We start from the raw sequence: 15,638 nt of genomic DNA, 5'->3' as shown, positions 1-15,638 counted from the left end.
GGGGTCCAAGCATTGAGTGGTGCCACTCCCCCCTCCCCCCTCAAGGGGGACTCGCTCCCCCTTGTGTGTCCTCCCTGCTGTAGCTCAATGCCAGGCTGGCGGCCTGAGGGGGGCAGGCGAGCCACTGCCCCATCCCTAGGTGACCCTAATAATGGCTGACCCTAATAATGGCATCTCGGAGACACAGGTTCGAGACAAGCTGCGTGTGGGGGGACGGGGACATCAGGACACCGCAGCAGTGGTTCCTGCCCTGCCCGACTACGCCCCTGCAATCCCAGAGCACTCGTTTTAATTAGCATTGGCGAAATCCAGGGCTGTCCCAGCCAAACCGTGGCGTGCATCCCTGCTCCAATCGAACTCGCTGCCTCCGTGAGGAAGGGAGGACGCTTTTGTGGCTTTCTTCTGACACGGTTGTTCATCGAGTGGGCGATTGGCCTGGACTCGGCTCACCGGCCCGTTTCTATCCGAGAGATCCAACGCTCTGAAATCGTTTTCGGCACGGTTGCAGAAATAAGGGGGAGAATGATGAAGTTATAGAGAAGTGGGGTTGGAAGGGACCTCCAGAGGTTATCTAGTCCAGCGGTTCCCAACTTTTTTACCGTGCTGCAGGTCGGAAGTGACCGGCGTACTGCGGACTGCCAGCCAACCCTTTTCTATACTCGGTATAAAAAAGGGTTGGCTGCTAGTCTGCAGTATGCTGGTCACTTCCGGACTTCCAGTCTGGCAGCCAACCCGTACCAGGCCGCAGCCTGGGAGTTGGAAACCTCTGATCTAGTTCATTCCCCTTCCTGAGGCAGCATCACCCCTATCCTCACCGTCCCATACAAACTGTAATCTAAACTATACAAGGCTACCATCAGCCTTGACGCAATGAAGACATTACACCCTAACCTGCCACGGGTAAAGCAGGGGAACTATGGGAGCCAGCGTTCTGCTTCCATGAAGTGTCAGTATATGTTTAAGAGATCCAGCATGTCCCCTGCTAGAGAAAGGTAAAACCCCCACAGTCCATACCAGTCTGACCACGGGGTAAAATTCTTTCCTGATGCCAAATATGGCGATTGGTGTGTTCCTGGGTGGAGGGGCAGGACCCCCTAACCAGCAACCTCTGGCTGTAGTCATGGTTCATGTTTATTAGGATCTGTGTGTGTGCATGTAGAAATGTACAGTTTGGACTTCTGTAGTGCATTTAATTTACGGGTCTCTAGCTTCATAAATACCTAATTCTTAAGCTTTGTGACACTATTAGGTAGGAATGGCTAAGTATCCCTGATTATGCTTTGACAAGTTATTCCCCAAAGTCATTGTGGAGTACAGTGTTTCTTAGTAATGCATCAAGCCTGCTTGGTTGACAAGTAAAAGGATGACTCTTCTAACCACCAGCCCTACAAAGTCAGCCTAGCATTAGGAAGTCAAGCAATCCTTTCTGACTACTTGCACCAGTCATGAAGGTCTCCAGTTTACTACAATAGAATAGCTAGAAACTTGAATCCAGCTCATTCTTGTAGTTTGGTTTTAGAGCAGGGGTGATCAACCTTCAGCCCTTGGGCCATGTGAGACCTGGAGAGCCTTGGAAAGTCCCGTGTGCCAGATGCTATGGTTTGGGAAATGTGGTGTTGGGGAAACTGTGGCAGTACTGCCACCCTCCCGTTGCTAAATTTTCTAGCCACCGGTGTAGCCATTTTGGAGCTGCCCCCCCCCCCCCCCCTTTTTCAGGACTGTGTTGGCATTGGGCCATGCCCCCTTTACCCCATGTGTCTGCATCAGGGCCAGGATGCCCCCTGCCCCTCTCTGGGAGCTGGTATGGGATCATCTGCCAGATCCAGCTGCAGACAGACTACTGCAGACACTGCGTACCTCTTTATGGGAGAAAAAGGTTGGGCATCGCTGCTCTAGAGTATTTAACAGGATTAAGGGCTTGTCTACACAGGGAAACACTGCATAGCTCTGTGTTGACACTTGTATCCTGCCATAAGAAGGTTGTTTTGTTTCAGGCTAGAAATAATGTCACCAAATGAAGTGTATTAGCTGTGCCATGATGTGTCCTGGAACAGCTGACCTGCTTCATTGGGTGCAATGCACAGTCTCTCTTGATGCTGCAGGACAGCATGTAACACATTTTTCCAGGCCCTGAAGGTCCTGGTCCCACATGCCCTAGGAGTTCCTGCACAGGAGCAGGCCCTGGGAGTGTCTATCTGATTTTCTTCTGTTAGAGATGGGCCCCAGAGAATCTTGTTGTGTCTCTGCAAGTGGTTTCCTATGTGCAGAGTTGCACTCTTGCAGAGTGGATTGCAGGAAATCCTGTGCAGGACCAGGCCCCTCAAGCCCCTTCACCACCTGTGCAGGGTGGCTGGAGAGTGTGGTCAGCTCTGGACTGCCTGAGCTCTCTTACCACAAAGCAAATAGATATCTGTTGCTAAATAGTGGCACAAATTGAATACCGCCTTTGTTGTAGCCAGTAACTCTGGGCATTTGTGTTGCATCAAAGAACATGGATGTCTGTTTGCCTGGCCTTTGTGCTGCCATAAAAGTGTTTATAGTGGCACAAAGTTGATGAAAGGCAATGTCTGTTTCCACTCTGTCTATCCCACTTCTGAAGTGGATTAAGATATACTGCAAAGATGATCTCTTGCAGCAGAATAAGTATCTGCACTGGGATCTTGTTTGGAATAGCAGTTATTTAGGGACCTCCCTAAGTCGTGGTGAGACGAAGGATTTTTTTATGGCCTGCTTGTGGCACATAGAGCCAATTCTGCAGGCATTTTGCAGCAGCCATGCCCCTCGCTACTGATTGGTGGAGGGTGCCTTTGCTCAGTCTGTGTCACTACTACTTTTTTTTTTGGTTGATGTAGCAGGAAATAGTGGCCAGTGCTGTTTTTTGCTGTTTCTGTGAAATCCGTTAAACCCCACTTTTAGGTCGGTCCCTAGCCATAGTGCACTGTATAAGCATGCCCTAGGACCAGTATAACTTGTTGTTGTTGTTAAACTGAATAGATGTTAATCCTGAAAATTTACAAGAAGCAGATGGATCAAGTCAAATGGCACTATTTGGTCAGTTCCTTATTTTACCAACTCAAGCAGTGGTCAGAGAGAAGTTCTCAAAATGGGAGTGGCAGACATGGAACTGTAATCTACCTCCACTTCTGTGCAGTAATTCATAGATCCACCCCTCCTCTAATGTGCTGTGTACCAGCAAACGCTAGCACTGCCTCCTGGAAGTATGACTGCAAAATATTTTTTTCCCTTATGCTTATTTCTCTCATGCACGTGTTGTCCAAATATTTATCTTTTGGAGTGAAATGTCTCACATTCTCTGCTTGAAAGTGAAATGTATTGTTTTTATGAGAGTTTGAGTAGCATTCCTTTGGCTGGTTGTTTCCAGTTATGGGGATGAAAACACTTTTCAGATTATTAAAAATGAAATTTAACCTCAACACTTTTGGGGTGAATTAATACACAGGCATACAAATCTCCCGTGGTGCTCTTGCTTGGAACCTATTAAACGTTGTTACCTTAATGCAGTAGGAACATAATTTTTATTGTGTTTTGGCAATATATCTAATGGGAGAGTCCTGTGTGATGCTGACTTTTTTTACTGAAGAGCATTGGTGATAGTTAATTTTGCAGTCAGCTTTGAGTGAATTTTCAGGCTAGGATTTTTAATTAGAAGACACTTTGAAAAGAGGGAGTGAGCTCTCTGTGAGATGAATAATGACCTGTTCTCACTTCAGAGATGTTTTATCTTTCTTTTTTTTCTTTCTTTCTTTTTTTCAGACACTACTGACAGCATGTTCCTCCCACTCTTTTTGAGGGAAACCAGAACTACTTTATTTTGTCTTTCTTCCTCCTCCCCTTCTCCATGCCTATTTTATGTTCGTACAACAGTACTTTGGAAGAAAATCATGTTTTGAAACTGCTATAAATAAATCTAGACATAACTACAATCACAGATTATCAGGTTTCCTTTCTTCTTCACTTTTTCCCTCTCTCCCTCCTCTCTATAAATGTTAGGTTAATAGCAGTGAAAGTCATTGGTTTACTCTGTGCCAAATTCCATTGACATTTAATTTTTTTTTTTCCTTGGTAATGCGTGTGAGAGAAATTAGATTTAATTGTCTGTTCCCTAAAGCCCAGCTGTTAATTTATGCTGTTTCAGTTGCATTTCCTAAAATATATAGCAGTTTAGTTTCATGTCTTTTTAAAATCAGCTTTCTAGTTTAAATTAGAATGCGTTTAAATTATCTCATGCCACTTTCTGATTAGTTTATGTAATACTGGATTAAAAAGCCTAGATTTCAGTGCTTCCGTGTTAGATAGCTGATATTTGGCAGTTAAACTTTTGAGCCAAATAGCATGGATTCACTCACAAAAGTGGAATAAGTAGGTGAAGTAGTAAAATGACTTAATATTTTTTATGTATGGATCTTTAATCTGGATGTAATTTTTAAAAAGAATGATAGGAGTTTTACACCATGTTAACTTTGGTCCCAAATTCCATTCAGCAAAATAGAACCATGAGCATTTTAGATGCTCTGCATTATACTTCTTTCATGACCCCTTCAACAACATTTGTCAGCAATACTGAAATAAAACCCTTCACCACTGTAAGATGCCTGATCAAACAGTTCCCTTTCATAGTGAGTGAGAGCCAAATTGGATGTTGGCAATTGGTTCTCAGTTGTGTCAGCATAATTTATATGTGCATTTCACTTTGCATTTACATATGAAAGTTTAATTCAATATCTTTCTGTTGCTTTAAACTCTAACCACTGGCTAATCTGATGAAGAATCCACTTGAGGTGTATAGAAATTTTAAAGTGGGAACCAATTTTATTCAGTGACTAGAAAATGATTACTAAAGTTTGTCAAGTAATGGGAGTGGGTATTTCCCATCAGGAATCTAACCATGTTCTATTTTCCCCTCTCATTTTTACCAAAAAAAAAAAATAAATTTTAACGTCAAAATCTTATGCACTGTTAAGTGTCCAGGAGCATAAAGCTTTAGCCCCCAGTTGATACTATTATTTTTATTTGGAAAAAAACACTTCTGCTGAGGGAAATAAATGCATGTGGAGGTGGCCAGGTTAGACTGGGGAGAGACTGAAGATGAGACTTCTGGTAGACTGCTATTGCAAGTGGGAACTCTGAAAGCAGAGATGTTGTTCAGATCTCCTTGGAAAGAGAGAGAGAATTGAATTGTTGGCACATGCACAGTTTCCTGCCCCTTCAAATGCAGTTTCTCAATCATCTTGCACAAATCCTAACAAAGCAGGAAAGCAAAACAAAAGAAGTCGCAACCTACCCATCTCAGCTGACATTATAGACCTTCCCTTTCCTGTCAGTAATCTGTTTGTGCACGGAAAACTCGACTCCCAGAAGATGAATTGAATAACAGCTGATAAAAACCTAAGTGACTGACTAGATACAAGATTCAGGAAGCAGACATTTAAAAAAATACTGTTCCAATTCATGCAAATGCAAAATTAAATCAAAATAGTGAACAACTATGTTCTTGGTAATTTTGCTTTATTTTGTTAAATAAAATGTGTTCTTTCCCTTCCCTGATTTGCTGCCTGTGCCACTTACAGTATGTGCATTGCAGATTGGTCACTCTTGTTTTTTATGTGCCTTTGTTAATTTTAGGGAAGACCCCCTTTTCATTATTTTATTATCTTTTTTTCCTGGTCCCCTTCAGCCTATGTTTATTCATCTTTGCTACACTCAAGATTGAGCCATCTCCTCCTTTATTGTTGTATTCAACAGTGATACAATATTCTTTTTTCATTTAAGAGTTGTTTTTTTAAATACATTTTTGTGGTATGCTTTGTTGAAGATGACGACAATGCGTAGTGTCTTCTGGAACTCCTGGGAGGACTCCTAGATTTCCAATTTTGAAACAGTTTCTGAAATAGCATGTGGTACATCCAGTGCTCTTAGGCTTTGTTGGCAAGAAGTTGGGGAATGTTGGCTAAGGTGCTAACCAACTCGGAGGAGAATTCTTAAGTGCTTGTTTTTTTGCAGGTAACTTCCTGTTACTTGCCACAGTAGCTACTATTGCAGATACAAATTAATTCTTACTTCTCCATCTTTCCATATGAATGCACCCTGTGTCTGTGATCAGGATTTCAGGGCTGTGATATTGGTATTTGTTAACTAATATTCAACAGCTCTAGTGTTGAGAATTCACATGTGCTAAAGTTGATTTAGTTTATGCTAGAGTTGTTCAGAATGTATATTAGCTAATTCCCCTTCAAATCCTAGTCCAGGCAGTGCCTTAAATTTCAGTCACAGATAGTATTTTTATGTCTTTAGACTTTTATGCTTTTTTCCCTTGTTTTTAATTATACATATTGACTTGACTTTTGATGTTTCCAAGTGGAGTAGTTTTGCTTTTTGAGTCAGTTCTGCTGCAGAAAGAAAACAACTTACAAACTTCAAGTAGGTATGTTAATTGTTGGAGACCTAAGTTGCAAAAAAATTCAAGATGTTAAAGTTGCGATAAAACAGTGTTTCCAGGTTAATTTTTAAACTATGGCTTAACACTAATGACTTGGCATTGTAGTTGCCTTCGGAGAAGCTGTGTTCACCTAAATAATGGAGCAATTCTTGCTTCCTGAAAGCAAATGTGGTTGCTTGTTTTTTCCTATGTTCTTTCTGCATATGAGGACAAAATGTGTTTTTTAGCAACATTAGGATAATTGCTTTTTTCAGTAGCTATGCAAATACAAATTGGTGAAGAATTTAGCTCAACAATAATTTAAATGGCCCAAGAAAAATGTCCCAAGAAATTATTACTTAACAACATTTGCTTGAGATTTTTACAAAAATCTCATCTGATCTGTTGCTGATCTTGATATTTCTTGCTACTGTGTTTGTAAAATCAACACTGACAACTTTAAATTTTGCAAGCTTCCCTCTTCCTTCTACCCCCATCTCCCCAAGTGTGGGTGCATATACTTTTTAGAGGCAGTATACTGCAAATTTTCAGTCAGTGGCCCATCTTTTCCCCAGATGCAGTTTGAGGAGAAAGCTGTCAAATTGAAGTTGCTTGTCTGTATGCATGGGTGAAGCAAGGATTATGAAAGCAGGTACAGATGGTGTGGTGCACCATCACATGCAACAACGCATTTGTCTCCAACTAAAAAAAAACTAGGTTTACTAATAAGCTTGGAGCCCAGGGTTTGGAACAAACACGAATATAAATTTATTACAATGCACTTAAATTTACTAGAGTATATTTTATATATTAAAACACAACAGACTAGGCAAAAATAATCAAATTATGTTAGTCCTGCTCCCGTTGGAATTAAATGGACGGGGGCTACAGTGGACAATAAGCTGAATAAGAGCCAACATTCCCTTGTTGCGAAGAAGGCTAATGGCATAGTGGGCTGCATTAATAGGAGTGTTGCCATTAGATTGAGGGAAGTGATTATTCTCCTCTATTCTGCACTGCTGAGGCTATATCTGGAGTCCTGTGTCCAATTTTGGGTCCCCCACTACAGAAAAGATGTGGGCAAATTGGAGAGTCCAACAGAACAACGAAAATGGTTTGGGGGCTAGGGCCCACATGACTTGTGAGGACAGGCTGAAGGAACTGGGCTATTTGGTTTGGAGAAGAGAAGACTGAGGGGGGGATTTAACAGCAGCCTTCAACTACCTGAAGGGGGGCTGCAAAGAGGATGGAGCTGGACTGTTTTCAGTGATGGCTGATGACAGAACAAGGACAAATGGTTTTGAGTTGCAGCAAGGGAAGCTTAGGTTAGATCGGGGCGGGCAATTATTTTGGGCAGAGGGCTGCTTACCCAGTTTTGGCTGGCTGTCGAGGGCCGCATGGGTAGCCCCGTCCCATGACAGGTGCCCCACCCCTTGACAGGTACCCTGCCACCTGGTCACCATCTTGGGACCAGCATCCCAGGGCCAGCACGGGTGGGGCCCAGAGCGGGGCACAGGCTGGCAGGGGTCTGTGGAGCCAGGCTGGGCTGCACCAGCAGGGAGGGGGGACCTGGCCTGGCTTTATCGAGCCCCTGCCGGCTGGGACCCCGCGCTCCTGCCGCCCTGCTCTGGGCCCTGCCAGCGCTGGTCCCGGGACATTGGTGCAGGCCCCATGCTCCTGCTCACTTCCACTACCCCACTCCTGTCACTTTCCCCACTTTCCTACTTGCCCACTGGCCACTCTGCACTACTTGGCTCCCATCGGGTAAGGAGCGGGGCCGGGGTGGGGGAAAAAGCAGCCCCTCCCCCTCCCTGCTGCAGCCACTTGCAGCCTGCATGGGGCTGTCCTGAGCCGGCATTGGTAGCCCCATGGGGCTGTGAGCGGCTGCAGCATGGGGCACTGGCCATGGGGCGGGCGAGGGGCCACTTTTCCCCGTGCTCAGCACCAGCTTGTAACCTGCCCCACTGCCAGCCTGGGACGCCAGCCATGGGGCAGGCAAAGGGCTGCTTTTCTCCGCACAAGGAAGGAGCCCTGGGAAAAACTGAGTGTGGGGGGGGAAGGGGTTCTCGTGGTAGAAGCTGAATGTCTACATAACCTTAGTAACCATGGCATCTTAGCTGTACTTAGCTAGCTCTTGATTCTTTGCAGAAATGAGTCGGGGAGGAAAAAGACCGTGTCTCTATCTGGCACTGTCAAAGGTGTTTTGTATTTTGGGAGATGGATGGAGACATTGGTTTTCTTTGCATATGCTTGAAATCACTGTAATCACCATGAAATAAAATTGTCAGGATTTGGAGATATGGGCCTTATCTATGACTTTTTTTTTTTTTTTTTTTTGCCTTGCTATATTTCTCTAACTTCTGCATATTTTGGAATGCTTCAGAGTATGACTATAATCCCCATCCACTCTGACAAGATGGAGGAAGAGAGAGAAGTAATTAAGAAATGCATCACAATCTTTTGATTAGCTGCAGTAGTATCCTAACTGTAAATGTACTTGCCTACAGCTACCAAAATAATCACTTGACTTCTACAAAAAAATACATCCCTGGTTTCTTAGCAGGAAGGGGAACCTGAATGCCAAGGACCTTGGTTTTAACGCAGAATTGAGTTTTTGTAGTAAATTGTGCTCTTCTAGAACGAGATTGGCAACCTTTTGCTGACCAGGACTGAATTTTGTGACCTGGCCCCTGTAGTGGGCCCTAAGTTTCACTTGCGGAGCAGCCAGCTACCTACTTTTACCCTCACTGCTGACTGCCACCCCCATCCTCTCAACATCAAGGGTAGGTGCAGACAGTATAGCAGCAGGCTCTGCAGAAGGGATGGGCAGTATGGCGCAACTGTCACTCATCCCTGAACCAGATTTCTTTGTGGGTCGATTTTGGCCTACAGGCCGTAACTTGCTGACCTCTGCATTAGAACAGAGAGTTCAGCAAAATGCCAGCACCTGAAAGCCAGGATTATCAGTCTAAACCATCCCAGCCAAGTGCTTGTCTAACCTGCTCTTAGAAAAATCTAAGGATAGAGATTCCACAGTGTCTCCAGGCATTTGTTCCTACGCTTAACTGCCTTTATACTGAGATGGTTCTTTCCAATATCCAGCCTAATTTTTTTCTTGCTTCAACTTAAGACCCTTACTCCTTGTTCTGTCCCCTGTGGCCACATAGAATAGTCTTCACAGCTGAAGGGTGACTATATAGAGCAGGGGAGGTACTTGGAAAGGGGCTAGGGGGTATGCACAGGCAGGCAGGGACGGAGCGCCAGCACCCCATGCCACCGCTTCCCAGGAGCAGAGCCGGAGGGGGCACAGGGTGAGGGGCAACGGCTTCCCTCTGTGGGCCGTACAGGTGCCACCTGGATGGCCAAACCCTGGGGTAGGGGATGGAAGCTCACATGCGGGGGCCACTGCTGCTGTGTGCAAGCCCCACCTGCTCTCTGTCCGGCCACCGCCACCCCCTTTCCCCACCACCAGAAGTGTACCTAAAGTGGGTGCCCCCCTTTTTTTTTTTTTTTTTTTTTTTTTTTAAAAGCCTGAAAACCCCTGATATGGAGGATGTAGACTATATTATCAGATTTTTCCCACCACCAAGTTTTCTCTTTTCCAGACTACATAATTGCAGTTTTTCTAAACCTTCCTAACTTTCATACTTCCTAGACCTGTAGTCCTTTTCTTGCTTTCCACCAGACTTTTTTATTTGTCTGCATTTTGAAGTGTAGTTCCCAAAACTGGATGCAGTACTCCAGGTAAGGTTTTATCAGTGTTGAATAGAGTGGAAAAATTACTTCTGTTGACTTCCAAGTTATACAACTCTTCATACACCCCAGTCTGCTATTGGCTTTTTTCAACTCGCTGCTTTATGTTCAGTTTATGGTCTACTGTAAGCACTAGGGTTTTTCAGCAGTACTGCAGCCTACCCAGTGGTTCCTCAGTTTGTTTGTGCTTTTTTGTAACTTAAAAAAAATATATATATATATATATATATTTGTGTAGGACTTGTCCTTGCTGAATTCTATTCAGTTAATTTCAGACCGTTTCTCAAGGTCACTCTGAATCCTGACCAGAATGTGTGTAGATCCACCCAGTTTGTTCTTTGTAATTCTGACCTTTTTGGGTGATATCCCAGATTTCCTGTAGCGCACTCTTTGCATGATACCTACTTGGAGATCTTACTTGTCTAACAGTTAGACATCTAGCCTTTGCCACAGAAGGGTCACCATATTGGCTAAATTTGACAAGCTCTTCACCAGCAGATGCACAATTCCATCTTAATGCAATACTTGCACTTTAATTAAACATTCAATCTACAGACTTCTTGCTTGTCCCATCTACCTCCTAAAAAAACCCCCCAAAAACTCCCTTGATAGGAAGTCCCTGCTGCTGGCAGCATGTACAATGTGGTGCTGAAATGAGGCATATTTGATCCTGGGATAGACGCGTTCTTTAGATCATACTCAAAGGCTCCTTGTATCACCCTAGGAGTGCAGCCTCCTAGAGGGCAGAGCAGTGATTCTGACAAAGCTAAGCTCCTCCAACAAATTGCTCCACCATTCAGTACATCTACGTGTAGCATAGCGAATGCAGCCAGGGTGTGCACTGATGATTTGCAAAGGTTACTATAAGCAGTGTGTTGTGGGGGGTGGGGTCGAATTAAGATACGACAGCACACCCTTGGTTTAGGTTCTGATGAACTTGATGTTCTGGAAGAGTAGATGCTGGTCAGTGTTAACTCTGTGTTTAAATTTGACTTGCCATTAGATAATAAACATTTACTAATTTCAGAAGAACATGACCAGCTTGAAATCTGGTATACTAAGATGGGAGGGGAAAAAAATCGTAGCTTTGATTCCTAAATGAATGTCAGAAGCCTTTCTGCTGTTTGTTATGGTTTCCAATCACACTTGCATTAAAAAAAATACAAAACAAAAACAACCTGTTGTTAAACACCCACACAAATAGGAGAAACTGTATACGGCTTCAGTCTTGAAAAGACGCCTGCGATTGCCCAAGTGAAGTCATTAATGACTTCTAGATGCTTCAGGTTAATTAGATGTTACATTAGATCCTATTCAGCCAATGCATGTGTTGGACTGCTGTTGCTGAGTTCTGGTGAAATCCATCAGATTCTCACTAGTAGCAAAGCAGTTTGCTGACTTGGGGCATTGCTGTCAATATAAATAAACTGGAAAACAGTCATAGATTCTCCCATGTCATGTTATATCACTAGTGGCAGGTGCTATAATAGCACAGCTGTGTGAATGGACTTATTCAAGAGTAAAAAGCTGTATGACCTGCATCTGTTATGCATGTTAAGTGTCTGCAGGATTGGGGCTAGTATGAGTTGTTGGATCCATTCCTTCATTAAAGGCATGGGCTGTCCCCTCCCCAGCCTGAAGCTTTAAGTTCCTCTTACTTCTTCCACACCTGCACCTTCCCTCCCGCCCCCCCTTCTTTTTTTGACTTTGCCTGAGAAGGCCTGACTGAGGATTTGGCTGTCTGCTGCTGCTGCCTCTTCAATCCACCAGGGGGAGCTGCAGCCCTCTGTATTGCTCTTCTCTCTCTGGGCCTGTGGCTTATGAACCAATTTTCCACCTGGTATCAGTAAAGTGACCTTGAACAGTGACAGTATGTGTAAAGTATAAATGAATTGCTTCTGGAGAAAGCCACCATTTAGGCAGTACTAAAAATAGAGGGTCTAATGTAGCTTCTTCAGCAACTGATTTGTTATTTTCCTGTTATGTCCTCTTCCATGTGCCTTTTTTTTCTGTTAGAGCAGTGCTGCTCAGCCTTCTGGTTTCATGGGCCAGGTGAATGGGGCAGTCCTGGGGCACAGGCTGGACTGAGCCCTGCATTTCAGGATTGGGCCCTGGGGTTGGCACTGCCCCCTCCCTCTTCTGAGCACAGGGGGCAGGCTGTGGGGCCTGGTCCCACCCCTTCCCACTGGGATTGGGTCTGGGGGCCCTGATGCTGATCCAGGGTGCAGGGCTTGGGGCTCCGCAGGGGTCTAGAAATTTAGCAGTGGGGGAGTGGCCCCGTTTTTCTGCCGCTAAAATTCTGGACCCATGGGTTGGGTGACACAGTGCCACAGACCAGATCAGGTCTGCAGGCTGGTGGTTGAGCAGGGGTGCACTGATAAAGATTTTTTTGAGGGCTGATGCTCGATTATTAATGAGCCATATTGGCCAATACCAATCCGATTGCGGATATGCAGCCAAGCAGCTTGGAGAGCAGTGTCTGGCTGGTAAGTCTGTTGGGGTGAGAAGGGAAGGGAAGGGGTGTGGGGGACAGATTGAGGCCCCCATGGTGGGGGAGAGGGTGGGCCTGGGTCAGGGACAGGTGCTGCACAGCTGGGGCAGGACACGCAAGTGACTCATCCAGGAGGTTCCAGGGGGTGGTTCCCACTTCTGCGTGAACCCCTGGGGGTGGTATGGGGGGCACGTGCCCCCTGGATCTGTGTGAGGGGTGAGGGCTGGTTGCTGCTGCAGGCTGGGGCTGGGAGATGATGCTGGACTCTTCCCTGGGTGGGGCTGCACTTGGGGTGGGTGGTGGTAGTGCTTGGAGAAGGGTGACTGCCCCGAGTGCAGCCCTAGCCCAACCCCCCATTGGGAAGAGCCCAGCGCTGTCCCCGGCCCCAGCCCACAGCAGCAGCCTGCCCTTGTCCCGTGCACAGATCCAGGGGGCATGTACTCCCTATGCCTCCCCCCAGGGGTACATGCAGCAGTGGGAGCTCCCCCCTCCCTCTCGGTGCCCCCCTGGATGAGCTGCTCACAGCTCTGTCCCATGCCCTGCCCCGCCCTGGATGGGCAGTGCTTGCCTCTGCCCCAGCCCCACTCCCTCCTTCACTGCGGAGGCCTTGATCTGCACCCTCCCCACACTCCTCCCCTCTGCCCCTTTCCCCAACAGATTTACTGGCTGGATGCTGCTCTCCAAGCTGCTGGGCATGCCATGTGCATGCTACAGCTGTGCGCATGCATGTGGCATTTATCAACAATGTTATTGGCCATCAGCCAAAAAAAAGCTGACTGCCGATTTAATGTCTTATTTTCCTTTTATTGGTGCCAACATGATATAGACTGATGTATTGGTGCATCTCTAGGGTTGAGCACCGCTGGGCTAGAGCAGTAGTAATTTTAAGAGAATCTGCAAAGCAGTTAAGTTTAATATAATCTATAGATGCAATAGTGCTTTGCAAAACTAGTAGCAATTGGCTATCTTGGGATCAGGGGAGGAATAACCCCCACCCCCAAACTTCAGCATTAGTTTTTGTTAATCTCAGTTGCCATGAGACGAAAGGTGATTCTCTAAAGCTTTAAAGATACGTGCTTTTTCACTTTTTGAGACACCAATTTCCAGTTGTGCAAACTTACTAGTGATTTTTGTATGCTGGATGTTTTGTGTCTAGTCTTCCTTCCTATTGGGTTTGGTAGACGTGGACATGTTGCTTGTTTAGAAATGTGAAGGCCATGTGAGAGCGAGTATTTTAATTAGTAAATGTCCAGCAATTGAACCTTTCTCTGTCTCAGTTAATATATGCCTGTTTTCTTAAGCTGAAGAACCAGGGTTCAAAGCTTGACTCTGTATAAGAGATGTTAATTAGAGGATTTGCTTCATTACCTACAGTTGCAACCACAAGCCCATTGTATTTCCTCCAAATATTCTGGTTTTAATGCTTCCAGGATTTATTCCCACTGGTTGCTTGGAGAGTCGTGTGTTTGGTACACAAGTTTACTACCTGGGCCCTACTTACTCCCACAGTTCTGTTTCTTTCAGTAAATCGATCTACTCAGATTGCATCACAATGTTTGAAACCTGGGTAGACACTGTAAATTGCCTCCTACGTAGACCGATGCCAGGAGCAGTGGGATGTTGAAGATGTTGCTGCCTTAAAACTAGAAATGAGTCTGTCAGGGAGATGAAGGGGACAGCCTGCCTACTCTATCCAGTGCCCCCGGGCTGGTCTAGTAATCTACCACTTCAGAAGTTTTGGTGAGCTGTTGTGGGCTGGGTCAGCACCACAACTCTCCTGGCCCACAACAGCTTACCAAAACTCCCTAAATGACCCCCCCAGCCCAAATAACTGTCCACCTGTCTTGGAGCCCATGTCCAACTCACTAACCTATTCTGCTTCCTGACTAATTTACTGTATTTTTAAAATTTTTTTTTTTTTTTTTTTTTACATCTTTTTGGGGAAGTGTAAAGTCAGGGAGATTTGATGGGTCAGGGTGCCTGGGCAGCAGTTCAGCAGCAGTGGCAACACTGGCAGCAGCATCCAGAAGGAACCACTGCTGCTGGGGCTGCCAGGAAGCAAAGTCTGGCTGCAGCACTGCCCCAGTCCCATTGCGTGCCTGGGGGTGACAGGACTGGCTGCATGTGTCCCTTCCCCAGGCTGCCCCCTATGCCTGGGCTGGGTGAGGCTGAGAGACCCGCTGCAGGCTGGAGAAAATCTCTTGGCGCACTGTATTTTGCTTACCCCTGCTCTAAAGCTAGGAGTCCTGGGTTTCAGTGAGAAGTTTCCTCAGACTGTCATGACTTGATTGCTATACCGACAGTTGAGCGAAGGTAGACTGATTGTACCTGCCTGTATAAATTGGCTATTTTGGGAGCTTGTTAAAGACTCTTCTACGCAGGTAGGCTGTAATTATGTAAGGTAAGGTATAAACTTAGTGCTCTGGTTTTACCAGTATAACTCCGTGTGTAGGCTTTGGAAGAGGTCTAAGCTAAGGCAAAAATCCACTCATTCTAGAGATTTTCACATGGGGAGTTGTACTGATTATCAATTTAACCATAATACATTAATTAAACTAGTCCAACTGTGAAGCTTCTCCAATTTTGTCCAAAAAGATGGAGCTTGTGGTAAAAGGTAGAGAGTCTTCACTGAGACTGGTGGGAGTGGAAGAGGCATACTGCAAAGCCAGCGTTCCTGCCAGTGAACATTCCCAGCCCAGTTAAGCTTATGTCTGTGCATCTCCCTTGTTTCAGTGGAGTTGTGTACTGGACTCTGTCTCTTCCTGTGAGTGTTGTGTGTAGCTTGAGGTGCACTTTGTCATTTCCTAGATGAGCTGCAGCCTTACTCTGTGACATTGCCTGCTGTTATGCCAAATGCTCAAACAGCTAGTTGCATTTTATAGCTGCTGCTTTCTTCCTCTCTTATAGGGACTAACCATAGTGGGGCAGGCTGATTTCAACAACCATATAAAACTCAAA

The 15,638-nt window shown here is 45.4% G+C and overlaps 1 protein-coding gene across 4 annotated transcripts in view; it reads left to right on the top strand.

Moving 5' to 3' along the window:
* OSBPL9 (oxysterol binding protein like 9) overlaps positions 1–15,638 on the top strand; it is a 99,284-nt gene that overhangs the window by 410 nt on the left and 83,236 nt on the right. The window lies entirely within an intron of this gene.

The sequence above is a fragment of the Alligator sinensis genome, unplaced genomic scaffold, assembly GCF_000455745.1.
Source record: "Alligator sinensis unplaced genomic scaffold, ASM45574v1 scaffold63_1, whole genome shotgun sequence".
Taxonomy (NCBI): Eukaryota; Metazoa; Chordata; order Crocodylia; family Alligatoridae; genus Alligator; species Alligator sinensis.
The sequence above is the reverse complement of the archived record's forward strand: the minus strand, read 5'-3'. Positions and strand labels throughout refer to the sequence as shown.